At 37.6% G+C, this 18,758-nt stretch overlaps 1 protein-coding gene across 10 annotated transcripts in view; it reads right to left on the bottom strand.

Annotated features, from left to right (window-relative positions):
* The window catches only part of MYOCD (myocardin), a 168,539-nt gene that overhangs the window by 67,356 nt on the left and 82,425 nt on the right, over positions 1–18,758 (bottom strand). The window lies entirely within an intron of this gene.

The following is an 18,758-nucleotide window of genomic DNA, read 5'->3' as shown; positions in this document are numbered from 1 at the left end:
ATAGTTTTTTAAAAAGAGAGGAAAGCCAAATTACTAGTATTAAATTTTTTTTAATTCACAACAAATTTAGCAGAATTAAAAGAAATTATTAAACTAAATGAATTATTAGATAGATGAATGTTTATAAACATATAAAATCTCAATTTAATTCAATATGAGAAAAAGAAATTGACAGACCATAAGTGGATTTCTCAAGGGAAAAAAAGACTCAATTCTAGAAGGATTTATAAGCAAATTCTATCAAATGTTGAAAAAAAATTAAATCCAATATTACACAAGCAGTATGCAAGAACAAGAAAGGAAGCAATCTTGCCAGATTCCTTTTATGACATGATTATGATCTTGATAGCTAGACTCGGACAATTCAAAATGGAGAAAGGAAATTAGAGATCAGTGTCCCTAATAAATACTGATACAAACATTTTAAAGAAGATATTATCAGGGGGTGGAGCCACTATAGCAGAGTAGAAACAGGACTTCCCCGCAGCTCTCACTTCTACCTCCTCCAATACGTGTAAAAACAAATTTTAGAGCTACAGAACCCACAAAGTGACAGAGAGAAACAAATTGCCCAATTAAGGCAGCCTGACAGGTTGGCAGGAAGGGGCTATCACACTGAGCTGGGGGTCAACCCCAGGCCCAAGTGAGCCATGTGGTTTTGGCCCCAGGGCAGCCCTGACCAGCAGTAGCCAGCACAGACTTAAGGAGAGTGAAGCACCAGCAGCTGTGGTGGCTTCCAGACTTCTCAACCCATAAAGGCCAAAGACAAAGTAAAAGGTCGGTGTGGAACTCTGTTGGAACAGGGGTGGATGGAAGGGCAAGGTTGAGCCCCTGTCTCCAGGGTAAGAAGCAGCTGGAGGCATGGCAGCTGCTCTGCGGGGCTGCCTCAGGAACTTCTGTCCTGCAGATTGTAGAGGGATCAAGTGACAATTCAGAGGGTAATCAATCTTGCTTTGACTTGCTTGGATCTGAATCCTGATCTTGGGCAGAGGAGCTGGGGTGTGGGGCCAGGTGCCAGAGCCTGTGGGAGCTATAGAGAGGGTGCCCTCCTAATTTCTCTGGCAGCTGCAAAAACCCCAGTTATTTGGGATAAAGCTCTCCATTCTGAAAGCAAAGGTCTACCATAGCAAAGAGTTCAAAAGTCAAGTAACTGATTGGCAACATGAGCAAGCAGAGGAAACACAATCCTACCATAGATTCCTTTTTGGGGACAAAAAGGATCAAAGCATGGAATGCTAGGAAGACAATGAAGTCTGAACTCATGCATCAAAAGCTCCCAAGAAAAATATGAATCATACAGGCTGTGGAGGAGCTCAAGAAGGATTCTGAAAACCAAATAAGAGAAGTGGAGGAAAAATTGGGAAGAGAAATGAGAATGACACAAGAAAATCAAGAAAAGCAACTCAACAGCCTGACTGAAGAAAATAATACCTTAAAAAATAGACTAACTCAAATGGCGAAAGAGGCCCAAATAGCCAATGAGGAGAAGAATGCCTTAAAAAGCTGAATTGCCCAGATGGAAAAGGAATTTCAAAAACTTACTGAAGAGAATAATTCCTTCAAAATTAGATTGAACAAATGGACGCTAATGACTTTATGAGAAATCAAGATACTATAAAACAGATCCATATAAATGAAAGAATAGAAGGCAATGTGAAATATCTCATTGGAAAAACCACTGACCTGGAAAATAGATCCAGGAGAGAGAATTTAAAAATTATTGGACTACCTGAAAATTAGTTGAAAAAATAAATAAATAAATTGGAAAAAAGAAGATATTATCAAGGAGACAGTTCTAATATACCAAAAAGATTATATACTATGAACAGATTGGATTAACACCAGGAGTTAGTATAGGTATAGAGAGATCTTGATAACATATGATAGATAAAAAAGCATCATTTGCAGTGAAGATACACTAGAAGTCGAATAAACACAAGCATAAAGCAAGGATGCCCTGTTATTATTTGATGTAGTTCTAGAAATGCTAGCAACAGCAATAATACAAGAGAAATAAATTAAAGGTTTAAAGACAGGCAAAGAGGAGATACAATTATTCTTATTTTCTGATGGCATGATGACTATTTAGAAAATCCTAAGGAATCAGCAAAGATTTTAATTGAGACAATAGCTTCAGCAAAGTTGTAGCCTAAAAAATAAGCCTGAAAAATCAATTGTCAAGTCATAAGGTGATGAATAAAAATAAAACACTCATTCAAAATAATTATGAAATACCTAGTATATTTAGAGGTCAATCTACCAAAGCACAAATAATTTGTGTGGAGATTCAATTACAAAGTACTCCTGAAAGAAGTAAAGAACAACTTCAATATCTGGAGAAATATTTAATGTCCATGGCTGGGCCAGGCCAAGACAATATAATAAAATTTACCATACTATTGAACAAAATCAATATATCTTTTAAACCAAGGAGATTCTTTGCAGAACTCAATTTAATTCTAATTCATAGACAGACAAGTTCTAGAAAATAAAAAGGAAAAGAGGGAGAAAAGTAAGGAGTAAAAGGAAAATGGTACTTCCACACCTCAAACTATTTGGTATTGGTTAAAAAACAGACATCAAAGGGACATACTAGACAAGGGAGAATAAGAAATAATGGAAAGCAATTTCCCAGTGTCTAATGAACCTGGTAAAAAACTAATTAGGAAAGTATTACCTATTTTATAAAAATTTTTGGGAAACTAGAAAGTAGTCAGGCCAAAATTAGAATCAGATCAACATCTTACACCATAGTCCATAATAAATTCAAAATGGATATATAGCCTGAATATTTGAAAATCATTATTTTCATATTATATGAAATATAACATTAAAATACATTAAATGTAACATAAAATAACATTAAAAAATTAATATATGTTGGTGGGAGATATGTTCTTAACTAGACAAGGGAGCATCAATCACAAAAGATAATTTTGACTCCAATAAACTGAAAATCTTTTGCACAAGCAAAATGAATATATCTAGGATAAAAAAGGAAGTGATCAAATAGGATAAAAACCTTTCTATTAAATTTATCAGATAAAGGTTTGTTTTTAAGGAACTATATACTAACAATTCTCTACCTACCTATGAATCCAAGTGACAATTGGGTGAATTCAGGCAAGAGCTGGGACCATGGACGAGGAAGCATGGAATTTGGGAGCCAGTCATGAGACAAGATAAAAGGACCTTACCTTGGGTATGTAGTGCTGGCTGACAAGATCATGATTTACTGTGACCTAGGGGTGGGAGAACTTTGTACTTTGTACACTTTAAAGGATGATTGAATCCAGTCAAGAAGAAAGAAGACTTTCTGACTTTTGAGATTAAGACAATGTGACCTAGGGGTGGGAGACTTTGTATCCTGAATGATATCTTTTGGTTAAAACTATGTGGCTACTTTATTAATAAGTTATGTTAAATCTCTGTGAATGTTGAACTTTGGTTTATGTGAATGTTTTGCTTTAGTTTATTGCTGAATAAATAGAAAATTCACTATACTATGTGATCAGAACCTTAAAGCTATTCACAGTAGCTCTGGAAAGCTGCTTGTGCTTGGTTTTACAAAGACTTAGTAAATCTGATGATCACATGGTCTATGTGGGATTTTTTTTTTTTGCTTGGCTTATACATGTTTATAATAGGCATTTTATTTTTCTTTCTTTCTAAATTGAGGGGAACAGGAGGGAAAAAAATACTAGATTTTCATTTGAAAAAATAAATTTTACTGAAAAAATTATTTTCTTATAGTATACTATATATACTTTTTCTTATTTTCGTATTTCTTATATACTATATATTATATAATATGCAACATAATAGTGGTCTATAATAGTATTTTCTTATAGTATACTTTAAATCTGATAACACACTCAATAAACTGCAGGAATTCTTTATTGGTTCCAAGTTCAAATATAAACTCTTTTGTTTGTCATTTAAATCTCTTCATAATTTGCCCTCTTCCTATAATCTTAGATTCTACTCTTCCCATATACTCTGTGACACAATTAAATTGACCTACTTTCTGTTCTTCACACAGGACATTCTATCTCTTTTATTTAGGCCTTCCCAGTTCAAGGAATACTCTCTTCTTTACAAAGCTTCCTTGGTTTCCCTTAAGACTCAAGAAAACCCCAAATGGGATCTCAATGAGATACAATGCAATAATAACTACAAAGAAGCTCTGGTGCTCTTGATGGGGATGGGATTCATGCTGGACTCCTAAAAGGACCCCAAAGCTCCTGAAATGAGTCTCTGTCATTTGCCAGAGTCACTGGCCCATCCCAGTTAGTAATCCTTTTCAACTATCCTTGAATTGTGGCTTTGACCCTGCTCCTTTTCTGTTCCCTCTTTGCCCAGATCCTCTTTATTACCTCCAGACTGCTCCAGGACACTTCCCACCCTTAATTCCATCTAGACTCCTTCTCTGTGACCTCCCAGTCACCCAGGACTACTTGGGTGCTCCTTGATCACATCTGGATCTTCCTTCCATCTTTCTGTATATAAGGTTCACCTTGCCTCTCATAAATGGCTCAGATACACTAGGAATCTCATCCACCCCAGTTGGTGTTTTAATAAACCTTATCTCTGACTGAAAGAAGGTTTGAGTTGAATTCTTTCAAGGCAGGACCTGTGCCTTTTGTCCTTGAATTTCAGGGTTCCAAGCACTCCTAGACCTCAACATCTAGGTCTTTGAAAGTAGAGAGAGTGGAACTATTAGTAAACCGAGAAGTATCTAAAAGTAAAAGAGCAATGAGATGATATAAATTTCAGTCTTGATGAAAGGGGCATTTAAAAATGATGGCATAGCATGAACTACATAGCCAGGTGAGACTCAGAGACAAGAGTCATGCTGAATAACTGTAGGATACCCAGGCTTGACTGCCACTGGCATACTTTGTATGGTAGCAGACTCTACTCCCTCTTATAGGCACTTATTTAGTAAGAGACACAATTGTGTAGGAAGCTGGAGAGAGATAAGAGAGCAGTCAGATGAGAAGTAGGGCAAAAATTCAGGAGAATTTATAGGAATCTCAAGAAGCTCCTGAATTCACCATGGTTGGCCAGGTTGGTCATCCATAAAAGACAAAGTGAGGTTGCTACTCCTGTACTATTTATAACTGTGTTGGGAGAGGGCAGGAAAAAATGATAGCTTACTTAGCAAAGAGTTTTTAGGATCACTTAGTTTAAGACTACATTATTCTGGTGGCTACCTTGGAAAGAGCAGTGTTGTGAACTCAGTCCTGGAAGCAGATTTTGGTTCAAAGTAAAACAAAGCAAAACAAAACAAAAATATTCCTACCAATTAGAGCTATCCTGAAGTGGAATTGACTTCCTCAAAAAATAATGGAATTCTCTTTTTCTCTTCAAGCAAATCTTGAAGAGACATCAGAGACGTCATAGAAGGGATTGTTGTTCAGGTATATGTTTGACTAGAAGTCATTTGAAGTACCTTTCAACTGGAAGATTCAGGAATTAATTTGATCCTCACAATCATCTAATCTTCATAGATACAAGAAACTGAGGCAGAGAAGATAACTTGAACAATTCTACTAAATTAAAATTCTTATTATTCAAGGTATATCTCAGTGCTACCTCCTCCATAGTCTTTCCTGACTCTTCCCCACTCAATATTCTCTGAGTTCACATAGTACTTTAATTATACCTCTTTTATAGCACTAATCAAATAATAATTATAATTTAATTCCTTTATGTGGAAGCAGCTACATAGCCCAGATGATAGAGTGTTGAGTCTGGAGTTAGGGAGAACTGAGTTCAAATCCAGCTTCAGACAATAGCTGTGTGACCTTGGCCAAGTCATTTAACCACTATTTGTCTCAATTTCTTCACCTTCATGCCCACTTGTAAAATGAGCATGATAATAACACCTACCTCCTAGAGTTGTTATAGGGAACAAATGAGATACATTTGTAAAGAGTTTAGCAAAGTGCTGGCTATTGTTATTATTCATTATTATTATATAAGGATTTATTATTACAACTCATTTTACACGTATTATTTCATTGGATCCTTATTGTAATCTTGAAGTAGATGGCAGAAGTTTTATTAACCATATTATATATATATGCATATATAATAACAATAACATAATAGATTATATAATATATAGTAATTGAATAATATGTGATATTACTATATTTTATTATATATAATAAATTCTTAATATTTATACATGCACATGCATATACATAAACACGGGCTAATAATGTTAGCCTAGAAAGAACTGTAGCAGGTGTTCTTTTCTTGCTATGTTTTGAATTTAGATGGTCTTTCCAAAGAATCCTGTTATATCTCATCTTACCACTTGAAAGTCATTCAGTCTTCTCTTAAAAACTTCCAATGAAGAGGATCCCACTACCTCCTGAAGGAGTCCATTCTATTTTCAGATAACTCTTAAGTTTTTCCTGACATCAAGCCAAAATTTTGCTCTTTGGTTTTTTGTTTGTTTTTTTGGAGGGTGGAAGGTAAGGCAGTTGGAGTTAAGTGACTTGCCCAAGGTCACAAGGCTAGTTTTTGTGTTGTGTCAGGTCCTTCTGACTCCAGGGACGGTACTCTATTCACTGTGCCACCTAGCCGCCCCAATTTTGTTCTTTGAAACTGCCACATATTGCTCCTGGTTTTATCTTCCGGAGCCAAGACTATTCCTTCTACGAAAAAGCCATTCAGATATTTGTCATGGCTTCCTCCCCACTCCCCAAATCTTCTCTTCTCTACCCTAAATATCCACAGTTCTTTTAGTTAGTCAGTAGGCATTTATTGAATGCTTATTCTTTCAGGCATTGAAGTAGGCACTGGGGATACAAATATAAAAGTAAGATAATTCCTACCCTCCAAAAGTTCCAACTAATTCTCACAGAATATGGGTTCAAGGCCTTTTCCTACCCTCAATGCCTGACTCTGGATACTTTCTGGTTTCTCTACATTCTTCCTAAACTGCAGTCTCTAGAATGAAACAAGGACAGAGGGACTATCAGCTCTCTCTTCTGGGAAATTGTCTCTCTTAATGTATACTTTTAGTACATCTCACACTGTGATCTTCTTTTCAATCCATGAATAATTTAACATTTATCCCTGTCATATTTCATTTCACGAGCTTAGAACCAAAGTGCCAGCCGTTCGAGAAACTTTTGGATCCTGTTTCTGTCACTGAATGTGTAAACTGTCCCTCTCTCTGATGATCTCATGCATTCCTAACTTTATTGAATTTTTTTATTTTTTTTTTAGCAATCGGGGTTAAGTAACTTGCTCAAGGTTACACAGCCAGTTATTTCTGGGTGTGGTGCTGAGTGTCTGAGCCCGGGATTCGATCTCCAGGTCGTCCCAACACTGGAGCCAGTACTCTTACTCGCTGAGCCACCTGGCCACCCCTAAGCAATTGGGGTTAAGTAACTTGCTCAAGGTTACACGGCCAGGTGTTTCTGGGTGGGTGCTAAGTGTCTGAGCCCAGGATTCGATCTCCAGGTCTTCTCAACACTGGAGCCGGTGCTCTTACTTGCTGTGCTACCTGGCCGCCCCCGTTCCTAACTTTAGATCTAGAGACAAATAGAAGAATGATGTCCCATCCTCTAAGCCCCTTCATCTTCAGGATCAAATACAAAATTCTGTTTGGTGTTTAAAGACCTTCTTAACCTAGCCTGTAGTGGGTTAAACAAATCTTAGTTACTGTTAGGAGCATTGTAAGTTCATGATTGCAGCTAAGAGCAAGAAACTCACAGTCTCACTAGGTCAAGAATGATGTGTGGCTGGCAGCCAACTCTGTCTGTTGAACATTTATACATCTTGCTAATTTGGCCACACTCTACATCTTTTAACCCATTCTCTCTTTAAGCAGTTTCAGTAAAACACATAAATAGTTTAAGCGCCAAGTCTCTGCATGGACTTAAACCTCCTGTTTATGTCCATTGCAAGATGCTATCTCAGAGTTCTCCTGAAAGAGATTATAAATTCCCTAATACTGTAGGGGATTGTAAATCAATCCCCTAATAAACCTTGGACAGATTACTCTGATTTTGTGTGTCTCTTTCTTCAGAATTCCTGCATCAGAAGTGGATAAGATAGAGAACTACAGTGTCTTGGTCCACAGCAATTGGTGTAGTTGGCAGATTCCCAGGAAATGGTCTGGGGAAAGGAAGGTGGACACCAGTGCAAGTAATAGATTTGTGTGAGCCAACTAAGGAGTGGGGCAGATACCTCCAAGAGAGTGTAAGTATTGAGTACCTTGTTAGCTGAGGTTTTTGTTTGCTATTAGTGAAGAAGCAAAGGAAGCAATAGGTAAAGTAATTTGGCTATCATTAACTACTTTGTGGTATGTCACTGAGCAATGGTTAGCTGCTAAGGCTCAAAAGTGTTAATTGAATAAAAACCTGGGGCTAGAGGGAAACGTGTATTGCTACCTCCCAATTAATGAAGAAAATGGCTGAAAAGAGTGAAAGAAGAGAAAAACGCCTCCATACTTTAGCATGTCATTTTGTTCAGGAGAACGGGTACCAAATACCAAAAATTTAGGTCAGAGCTCTTATAAAATCTAAAAACTGGAACATAGGACCCAGAGGAAGTGGATTCAAAGAGGAATAGAAAGTAGTGTCTGAATCTAAGAGGTTGTGGACCTTCTTCAATTATACTTAGACAGGTATTAGAGTCAGATAAAGTTCAAGTATATGGGAAATGATCAAGGTCTGCCTCCCCCAATAAAATAATATTCTGAGGCTCAGAGACTGAGAGTATCAATTCTTGAGTGGATAGTTCTGTTATGGGCTAATGGAGCTGATGGAATTAAGTTTTCTGGGTCTGAGGTGGAAAAGATGAGTAATATTAAGATATTTCCAACCTTAAGACAGAGATTACATAGCACAAGAGGAATTTAGGTGAATCATTCCCTGTTAGATTGAATTATTAATGCCTGTAGGGATTCTTGGCTGTACCCTACAGAGATACACTAATAGGAATGGACTTCCTGGAGGAGAGTGGAGGAAGCACAAGTTACCATTATGGAGATGGCCATGCAATCTGCTGTACACACCCCAAAGTTTCATGGGTCTGATGTAGAGTCTGTTATAGTGAGGATGAGGAATAAACTTTTAAAATTAGCCCTTACTCATTGCAAGGGACCCTTGTTTATTATTTTGGGCTTCTTGGTAAGGGTATAAACTTATGGCTTTGGGAAAGCACTGGCCAAGTTGGTTGATATTCAGAATCTAAATTCCACCAAAGTAAGAACTGTGCAAGTAAAGTCAGAAAAAGACCTGCATAGAAAAGGAGCTAAAAAATGTTAAGCAAATGTGACTTGATTTGATAGGGACTGGTGTATTGTGAGAAGAAATAAATAAAACACCTAATGCAGTGTTGCTAAAGAGGTGGAAATTGCTGAAACTTTATCAGCAATATCTAAAAAAGACTCCATCCAAAAAAGACCCCAAACATGAGGAAGGGGACAAAAACATTGTATAGCCCTTCCTAGAAGCCACTTGAGCCTATAAGGGATGAGGGGTGTGTCTGAGGCTCATCAAGAACAAAGTGAATTGAGAGAGACTGGAGGCCTTACATGAAAGTAATCTTGCACTGGTCATAGCACAATAAACAGATAGTCCTTGCTCTAGTAGACATTGGAATTAAATGCACTTTTATTCATGGAAATCCACATGGGTTCTCTGATCCCTTGGTTTACAATAATGGTTATGCCCAGCAAAGATAACTAAAGTTGCATTACATATTGTAGTGAGCACTCCCAAAAACATCCTGTGTATATTTCACCAATCCCCCAATACATTATAAGAATAAATTTATTATTGTGCAGCCTTTTACAATACTGCTGGGGAATTTTGGTTATGTTTATGAGTGGTAAAAGAAATTCTTAAGAATTTTGCCAAGTGGACAACCATTTCTCTCCCACCACCATGAAGGGTAGTGATCATTAGGCAATACAGACTGCTGAGCAGACACCAAGAAATATTATAAACAATTCTGGAATTGACTAATGTAACTATCATATGGTAAAACCATAGTTATTTAATGGTTTAGTGTGACCTGTGGAAAAATCCAACAGGATGTGGGGAATGACAGTAGGTTATTGTGAATTAAACAAGGTCATTCCCCCAATACATATTGATATCCTGGATGTAGTCCCTATTTTAGAGATACTAGCCACAAAAATGGGACAATAAATAACAGTGCCTTCACTAAAGTTAAGGTACAAGATGATTCTATGGGGGATATGGTTGGGCTCCATGGCAGTGACTCCAGTCTAGGACTTGGCAGACCCATGGATTCTGGCCACCTATAAAGGGTTAGATTGACAATAACTTGATGAAACCCACTTCTGCTATTGCACAAACCCCTACCCCGAATCAATTCCATGCTTATTTAGCACAGCAGAGCTCTCTGTCCAATAGCACTTTTAGGGTTGAATTATTACTAATCTTATTTTTTCTGCTAATTGAACATTAGATTTGTCAACCTGGCTATTCCATTGTTACTGTTATGCAACATGATCTAATCAGTGAGATGAAAACTGGTACATAGATTGTGTATACCACATGACACATGCATGTCTTTGCTTACTCATGGTCATGGAAAAGCATATAGAAAGTTGAACCACAGACAGGTAATGATAATTGTAATCTAAAGATTTTTGCCAATGAAACTAAGAACATGCCATGTGCTCTATTGCTCTATTATATTTACTATTTTATGCTCTTCCCTTATGCTGTGCACATGCTTATACTATTGGTATGCTGTACATTTACAATTTACAAAAATCATGGAAATCAAGGTCCTCAAACCCTGTTTTTCCACGAAGTCCTAGATTCATTGTGGAAGAGGTGGGTGTGACGATTGTATAAACCAACCATGGCTGGATTGTGGGTTAAATGGACCATTGTTGCAGTAAGGAGCAACAAACTGATTCTCACTAGGTTGAGAATGATGTGAAACCAACTCTGTTTTAGTTGAACCTTTAACATCCTGCATGTTTTAACCTATTCTCTCTTTAATCAGTTTCAATAAAACACATAAATACATTAAGAACCAAGCCCTTGCATGCATTTATGCCATGGGTATGTCTTGTTGCTCATTGTCCACTGACCTCTGGTAAGTCTTGAACCGATTAGCCTGGAGTTGTGTGCCTCTTTCCTCAGAATTCCTGTGTCACAAGGGGATGCAGTAGGGCACTTCTGTATTGCAGTGTGCAACAATCCCTCCTACCTTGACCCCTTACTTCCTACCACACACTGTTTGATTTAATAACATTGTTCCTCTTGCTATTCCACAAACGAGACACTCCATCTCTCAGCTCTGCTCTGTCCTCTATGCCTGGAATGTTCTCACTCCTTATCTCAGCCTCCTGCCTTCCAGAGCTTCCTATAAGTCCCAACTAAAATCTCATCTTCTACAGTAAGTCTTCCCCAACCCCTCTGAATTCCAGTGTCTACTCTCTACTAATTATTTCCTATTTATACTGTATATAACTTGTTTATATGTATTTGTTTGCTTGTTGTCTTCCTGCATTAGATTGTGAGCTCATCTACAACAGAGACATTCTTTTGCCTCTTTTTGCATTGCAAGCACATAGCCCAGTGCCTAGTACATAGAAGGCACTTAACAAGTGCTTATTGATTAACTGGTTGACTGACAGATTGAAATCAGCTCTATTATAGCCCAATCTCATAAGGATAACTGAAAAGAAAAAGCCTAAGAGGAATTCCTCCTTTCTGGCATTCCTTCATTCAGAAAACCTTGTTTTGCTACAGACTACAGATGTAGGAGGGCAAGGAGAAAGTGGAACCAGGAGAGTTGCAATGAATTCCTGGGGATATGGGTTATTTTAGGACAGGCCCAGAAGATAAAATGGGATTGGGAGTCCCTACCTTCACCACCATGGTTGGGAGCTCCAACTATTATTTAAAATGAGCAATCTCCATATGCATCTTTTCTTCAAGTGAGGAAATGATTTCCATTAAATATATGATTGGCACACATAAAATGCCTCTACTCATCACATTTGAAATTTTATAGGATTTGACCTGAACTGTACTTGTAACTTACTTACTTTCTGGACTTAACATGTAACTAGATAGAAGATTCCAAATACAAGGAAATAAGTAGTTAATTGTACTTTTCATAAGCCAAGAAGAGGAACTGAGTTAAAAGATTTTTGGAAAGTCAGAGGAGATACGTTCTAGTGGGTTGGATGGAGTGCTAGATTACCAGATCCAGAAGACCTGGGTCCAAATATTGCCTCTGAAGCTTATTAGCTGTGTGAGCTGAAAAAAGTTATTTAATTGCTCTCAGCCTTGGGCTATTCTCTAAAAAAAACAAAACCAAAATTTAAAAAATGCCATATTAAGTTATAGGTGGCCTGGAAACCTCCTTGAGCTTGGTCAAGTCACTTTATCTCTCTGGTCTCATCTGTAAGAATAGGGGTGGACTAGATGATCTCTTATATCTTATAAATTAGGAATGACTATTTCAAGAAGAAACCACATGCATGGAATGGATAGGTTAGATTTTTTCATAAGATGCTTTCTTAGGAGGATTTATATATGGAATATTATGTGTATGTTAAATAAAATGTCTGGTAAAAAGATATTCTTTGTGAAGGCCACTATTTTAAAAAACTCAATATATAAATATTTATTGTGTTTTCATCAATATTCATCAAGGGTATTGGGTACTTTCCAAGTGCCAATGTTGTCCATAATTTTGTGGAGAAAAACAATTCCCACTCAGTTTAATCAAAAAGTTAATTAAAGTGAAAATCATTTTCTTAAAGAAGAAAGACTTTCTATCAGTCTACCATTTAGTCCTCCTCAATTGCTATAAGGCATGGGAAGGATGGAAGTGCTGACAAGGAGGGAAAGGCATGTAAATAATGTATAGAAATATATACTACATAATCCAATATTTGTTTCATAGAGTCTTGATTAAAGGAGGAATATTTCTTTAGCCTCTTTTGCCTCAATTTGTCTATTTAGTTCCTAGGGAGATAAGAGCTAAGGAAAAAAAAGATTCATGTGTAAGAGAAGACTTCTCTCTAGTAGAAGGGAACTTTCACTGGGACTATACCTTAGACCAGGGCTTAACCTTTTTCCACTTGTGACCCCTTCAGACTTTCCTAAACTGTGGATCCACAGCTTAAGAGGTGCTGTCTTAGACCAACTGGCTACGGGATCTATATTTTGTCTCAGTGAAAATTCATGAAACTGGAAGATGGGAGTATTGACTGTCAACTCTGTCATGCTTCATTTCCCTTCTCTGGATGATAGGAGCTTTACATAAGCCAGGGAGGTGGACTAGATGTCTGCTGAGATGACTTCCAGTTTTAAAGTTATAAGATAGTATGTTCTCTTAGCTTCTGTAGAGAAATTCCCCTGGATATAAAAGAACTGATAGGAAGAAGGGGTTCTTCATTGATTTGTCTGTCATCTTAAAGAAGAGGGGAGGAGGCAATTAAAAATAAGGACTATCTGATATAATGTGAGATTCCTAGTCAATTTTTAAGGTGTTATTTTCTTCAGTATTTCTTGGGGTCTCCTTTAGCAGGCTGTTGACTTGCTTTTCATGATTTTCTTGCATCATTCTCATTTCTCTTCCCAATTTTTCCTCCACTTCTCTTATTTGGTTTTCAGAATCCTTCTTGAGCTCCTCCATTGCCTATAACCAGTTCATACTTTTCTTGGAAGCTTTTGATGCAGGAGTTTTTACTTTGTTTTCTTCTTCTGGTTCCATGTTTCAATCATTTTTGTTCCCAAAAAAGGATTCTATGGCCTTATTGTTCTTCCTCTGCTTTCTTATCTTGCCAGATAATTCTTGACTTTTGAGCTCTTTGCCACAGTAGAACTCTGCTTCCAGAGTAAAGAGAGCTGTGTCCCAAATCGCTGGGATTTTCATAGTTGCCAAAGCTTTGAGGGGGGCACCTTCACTACATCCCCCACAAGTTTTGGCACACTGGTGTTCCTCATCCCAGGACCACTGCCCAAGACAGCAACCCAAATACAAGCATGTCAAAGCAAGAGTGATTACCCTACGAATGGTCACTTGGTCCCCTAACGTCTGCAGGCCTGGAACTCTGAAGGTAGCCACAGGGGAGCAGCTGCAGCTTTGGTATTTATGGGTTGAGAAGTCTGGAAACTGCCATAGCTGCCAGTGATTCACTCTCCTGAAATCTGTTCTGGCCAGTCTGTGACTCTAGTTGGGGCTGCTCCGGGGCTGGGCCCACACGGCTCACATGAGACTGCATTCAGCTCCCAGTCTGGTGTGATAGACCCTTCTAGTAGGCTTACCAGTTTGTCTTCAGTGAGAGATTTATTTCTCTGTCACTTTGTGGGTTCTGTAGCTCTAAAATTTCTTTAGAGTCATTTTTTTTTTTTTACCAGTATTGGAGGTGATTGAAGTAGGAGCTGAAGCAAGTTCCTGCTTTTACTCTGCCATCTTGGCTCTGCCCCTCCTGGTCAATTTTAACTGTATGTTCCTTTTAAATTGGTTGGCAGTTTTTTCCCCATGGGTGTGACTGCTAAAGAAAGTTTATTTGATCAGTTTCTCACAGACTCAATGTAACCAAGTCAAAACTTTCCTTACTGATTGTTCTAGACTCTGAAGAAGATGTAGTGACCTCAGAATGGACTAAGACTGGGCTCAAGCCTGAAGTGAACCAGGAACTGTGAGATACAGAATCTATTACTTTTATAGGTATACGGCCCATAAATGGCTAAGCTGAATTGGCAGAGCCTCATTAGCACTAAGGACTGCTGATGAATATTATCATTTTGTATATTGGAGTCAATATGGATACATTTATTAATATAAATTAATTGCATTCAGGGTCAGTCTGGCAAAATTGTGAAGTGGGAATTTTATCATTAGTAGTTCTAATTTTCTCCTTTTTCTTCTTTTTCTCTTTACGTAGGACTTTTACACTTGAAAGGCTCTATTGCTACAAAAACATTTTTTAATTCACCTGTGATTTTGCTGGTGTAGGAATATACAGCAAGGAAATTCTACCTTCCAATGCAAATCCAAAATTTAGAAAGTTGTCTGGGTCACTGAGAAGTTATATGACTTGACCAGGGTCACATAGATGATAGGTATCAGAGACAGGACTGAAACCCAGGTCTTCCTGTTGGAGGCCAGCTCTTTTTCTACTACATTATTTTGAACATTAAGTTTTTAGTAGGAAGAGTATTCTGGGAAGATGGCAGGGCAGGTCAGAAAATTCCAAATTCTCCAGATTTCCCCCACTAACAAGACAAAATAGTGACTCAGGGTGAATGTAGAGTGGTAAAAATAAACAAGAGTTGGAGCAGAATGGTGGTCCTCCTGGGACAACTGGAGAAGATCTGAAGAAAAATGCCAGGACCGAGGTTTGGGCCCTGTGAGGTCTAAATACTTCCAGGATACTTCTGCTAAAACAGCAAATGGCAAACACTGGGGTTAGCTGGATTGGGAAGTAGTCTTGGCCCCAGCCAAAGGAATTTTAACCTCCAAGACAGTGTGGGGAATAAGGCATCTGAGCGGGGGAAGATTGAGGGAACCTCTATTGATAAGGGATGCCAGGCCCAGCTGTGCAGCCAAGACATAGCCCTGGGTGAGAAGGAAACAATGCACACCTGGTGAGTACAGAGGCAGTGGAGTGCAGACACCACTGGCTGTGGGCACTTACAGGAGGGTGGACTTCTTTGTTTTGGCTCCAGGTCAGAGGGTAGAGCTAAAGAAGGATATGAGGCCAGAGGCACCATCTTCCATACCCCAGGACTAGATGTTATTATAAAATCTAAGCTAATACAAATAAAAAAAAATACACAAAGGAGAGAGTTACTATGGGAATACAGGAGATTAGGGCTCATCTTCAGAGAAGGGTACTGAAGCAAAGAAACCCTCTTCTACCCCAATGAATAATGTCAAATGGTTACCTGCACAAAAAGAACTCAGAGAAGAATTTTTAAAAAGATTTTAGAAATCAAATGAAAGAAATTAAGGAAAAACCACAAAAAAATAGAACAATCCAAGAAAAGTATGATTATTGAAAAAAAGTCAACCAACTGGAAAAAGAGATCTAGAATCTCAAGGAAGAAAATGACTCCTTGAAAATTAGAATCAGGCAACTGGAAGTGAGCAAAATTATAATAGATCAAGAAATAATAAAACACAATATAAAGAGGGAAAAATAGAAGAGAAAGTGAAATATCTCATAAGAAAAATCAACTGATCTGGAAAAAAGATCAAGAAGAGAGAACAAGAATAATTGAACTACATGAAAATTAAAACAAAAAATAGGATCTTGATACAATAACATAAGAAATCATTAAAGAAAATTGTCCTGAAGCATTAGAATGAGGCGGAAAGTAAAAACAGAAAAAAAAATCTACTTATCACCATCTGAAGGATATCCTATGAGGAAAAGCTACAGGAATATCATAGCTAGATTCTGAAATCCCCAGTTCAAAGAGAAAATATTATGGGCAACAAAAAAAATGTCAGTTCAAATATGGTAGAGCCACAATTAGAATCACGCAAGACTTAGCAGTGGTGACACTAAAAGATTGCAGGTCTTGGAACACTATATATCAAAGAGCAAAAGAGGTGGGGTTGCAGCCAAAAATATCATACTCAGCAAAGTTAAGCATAATCCTGAATGAAAAAAACAAAGGATATTGGATGAATTGCCAGATTTTCAGTATTTTGTTGCAAAAAAAAAAAAAACCCCAAACCCTGAACTTAATAGAAAATGTGACATACAAGATCCAAGAGAGAAAAAAAAGGTACACATCAAAGGGACTCAATAAGGACAAACTACTTTTTATATAAGGAAACATAAAAGTATTAGATTGTTATTAGTAATTGGGTAGAGAAAGATTGGTGTAGAGCTGAGTAGGATGTGAAGAGTAAAACTGTTTAGGGAAAGATAAAAAGAGTAATTATCTTATACAAACGAGGTACAAGATGAAGAACTAACACAACAATTAGCTGGATGAGGAGGAATGATAGTTTGGGAACATTACTCTCATCAGGAATGGGTCAAAGAGGGAACAATATCTACATATACATATACACATGCACACATACACAATACAAATACATGTATGTATATGTACATATGTGTGTGTGTATATATATATATATATATATATAAGTCTTTTAAATTCAAAAAGAAATAAGAGGCTAAGGAGATAGGGAGGGGGGAGAGGATACAAAGGATTTTTTTTATTTGTTTGTTTTTTGCTTTTTTGGAGGGGGCAAGGCTGGGCAATTGGGGTTAAGTGACTTGCCCTAGCTCACACAGCTAGGACATATTAAGTGTCTGAGGCCGGATTTGAACTCAGTTTCTCCTGACTCCAGGGCCAGTGCTCTATTCGCTGTGCCACTTAGCCACCCCAAAAAGAATTTTTAGATGGAACCCTATTCAGATCAGATTTAGATTAAAAAGAGAATGATCTATACATTTAGAAGGGAGTAAAATTCTTCTAAATTTATAAAGAAATAAGAGGGTGAGGGAATAGGATAGGGAGAAATAGAATGGTGTCTAGATTAATGAGAATGGGACAAAGAAGGAATGACATATATTTGGAAGGTTATAAAGATCTTCTGAATTAATTAATTAAACAAGAAGGAAAGGGGAAAGTGTGTGTGAGGGAATAAGGAAGGGATCATTGGAGGGGGTATGTTAAATAACAGGGGGTCAGGATAAAGGGTAAAAGTAAAGTAGAAGAGTCAGGAGGGACAGGAAATAAGAGATGCACAAAAACATAAAATATGAGGACAGGGGTAGCAATCATGATCTTAGACAAAGTCAAAGCTAAAATAGATTTAATCAAAAGAGAAAAAGAGGGAAACTATACTGTATGTCAGCCATATTTATTAATATTTTTTAGATCATTTAAAATAACTAGAAAATGTAAAGTTACAATATTGCTATGGTGTAGGAAGCAATGAATAGAAGGACTTAGAAAAATATGGAAAGACTTAGACTTATCAAGGAATATGTTATCCACCCACAGAGTAACAGAGGACAAATAAGTATAGTACAGTTTTACATAGATGCACATGAATGTATATGTCTATATATGAGTATTGATGGAATCCTAAGGAAGTTGCCCCCAGCCCTAATATTGTAACTTCATTATAGGCCTGGCCCCACCGAACAGCAGGCCCACTGTACCTACCTAGACTCCCTACCAATGTCATAACATCTTCATATATGCTTCACTGCTCACTGGGACAACAGATGGGTCCCTGAACTCTTAGTTCCCACAGAACATGGGATCTCAGCCATTGCCTCTGCCTAGTCACTGCCGCCAGACCCATTACCACAGAAACAGGTGTGTTTTCATATTCAATCACAATCACATCATACATCTAACCCAAGATAGGACCACAATACCTATCTATCTTGACCAGACAGGATCACAATAGCTAGCCAATTGGAGGGCAACACGAGCAGAATGTTTAACCATCAAACTATGGATGAGACCCCTCCTCCATTATTTAATCCCTTAACAAACCCTTCCTGCTTTTTAGTATTCATGATTTCTGTTATATAATTGTATCTTTACCCTCTAAAAATCCATCTTGCTTTCTCTGAAGCTGCTGGCTCCTCTTGAAACTTAGCCCACTTCATTAGAGGCATCAATCTCAATAAATGCCTATACTTGGATAAGAGGCGGTCTGACTCTGAATTCTTTGAGATAGTTCCACCACAATACATCATGAAACCGCAACAGTTTTTGATGTCCCTGGGTTTAAGC

Source organism: Petaurus breviceps, unplaced genomic scaffold (genome assembly GCF_028583685.1).
Source record: "Petaurus breviceps papuanus isolate PSGF00001 unplaced genomic scaffold, PetGlider_PUasm1.0 90925, whole genome shotgun sequence".
Classification (NCBI taxonomy): domain Eukaryota; kingdom Metazoa; phylum Chordata; class Mammalia; order Diprotodontia; family Petauridae; genus Petaurus; species Petaurus breviceps.
Note: the sequence above shows the minus strand (reverse complement) of the source record. Positions and strands in the feature narration are given on the sequence as shown.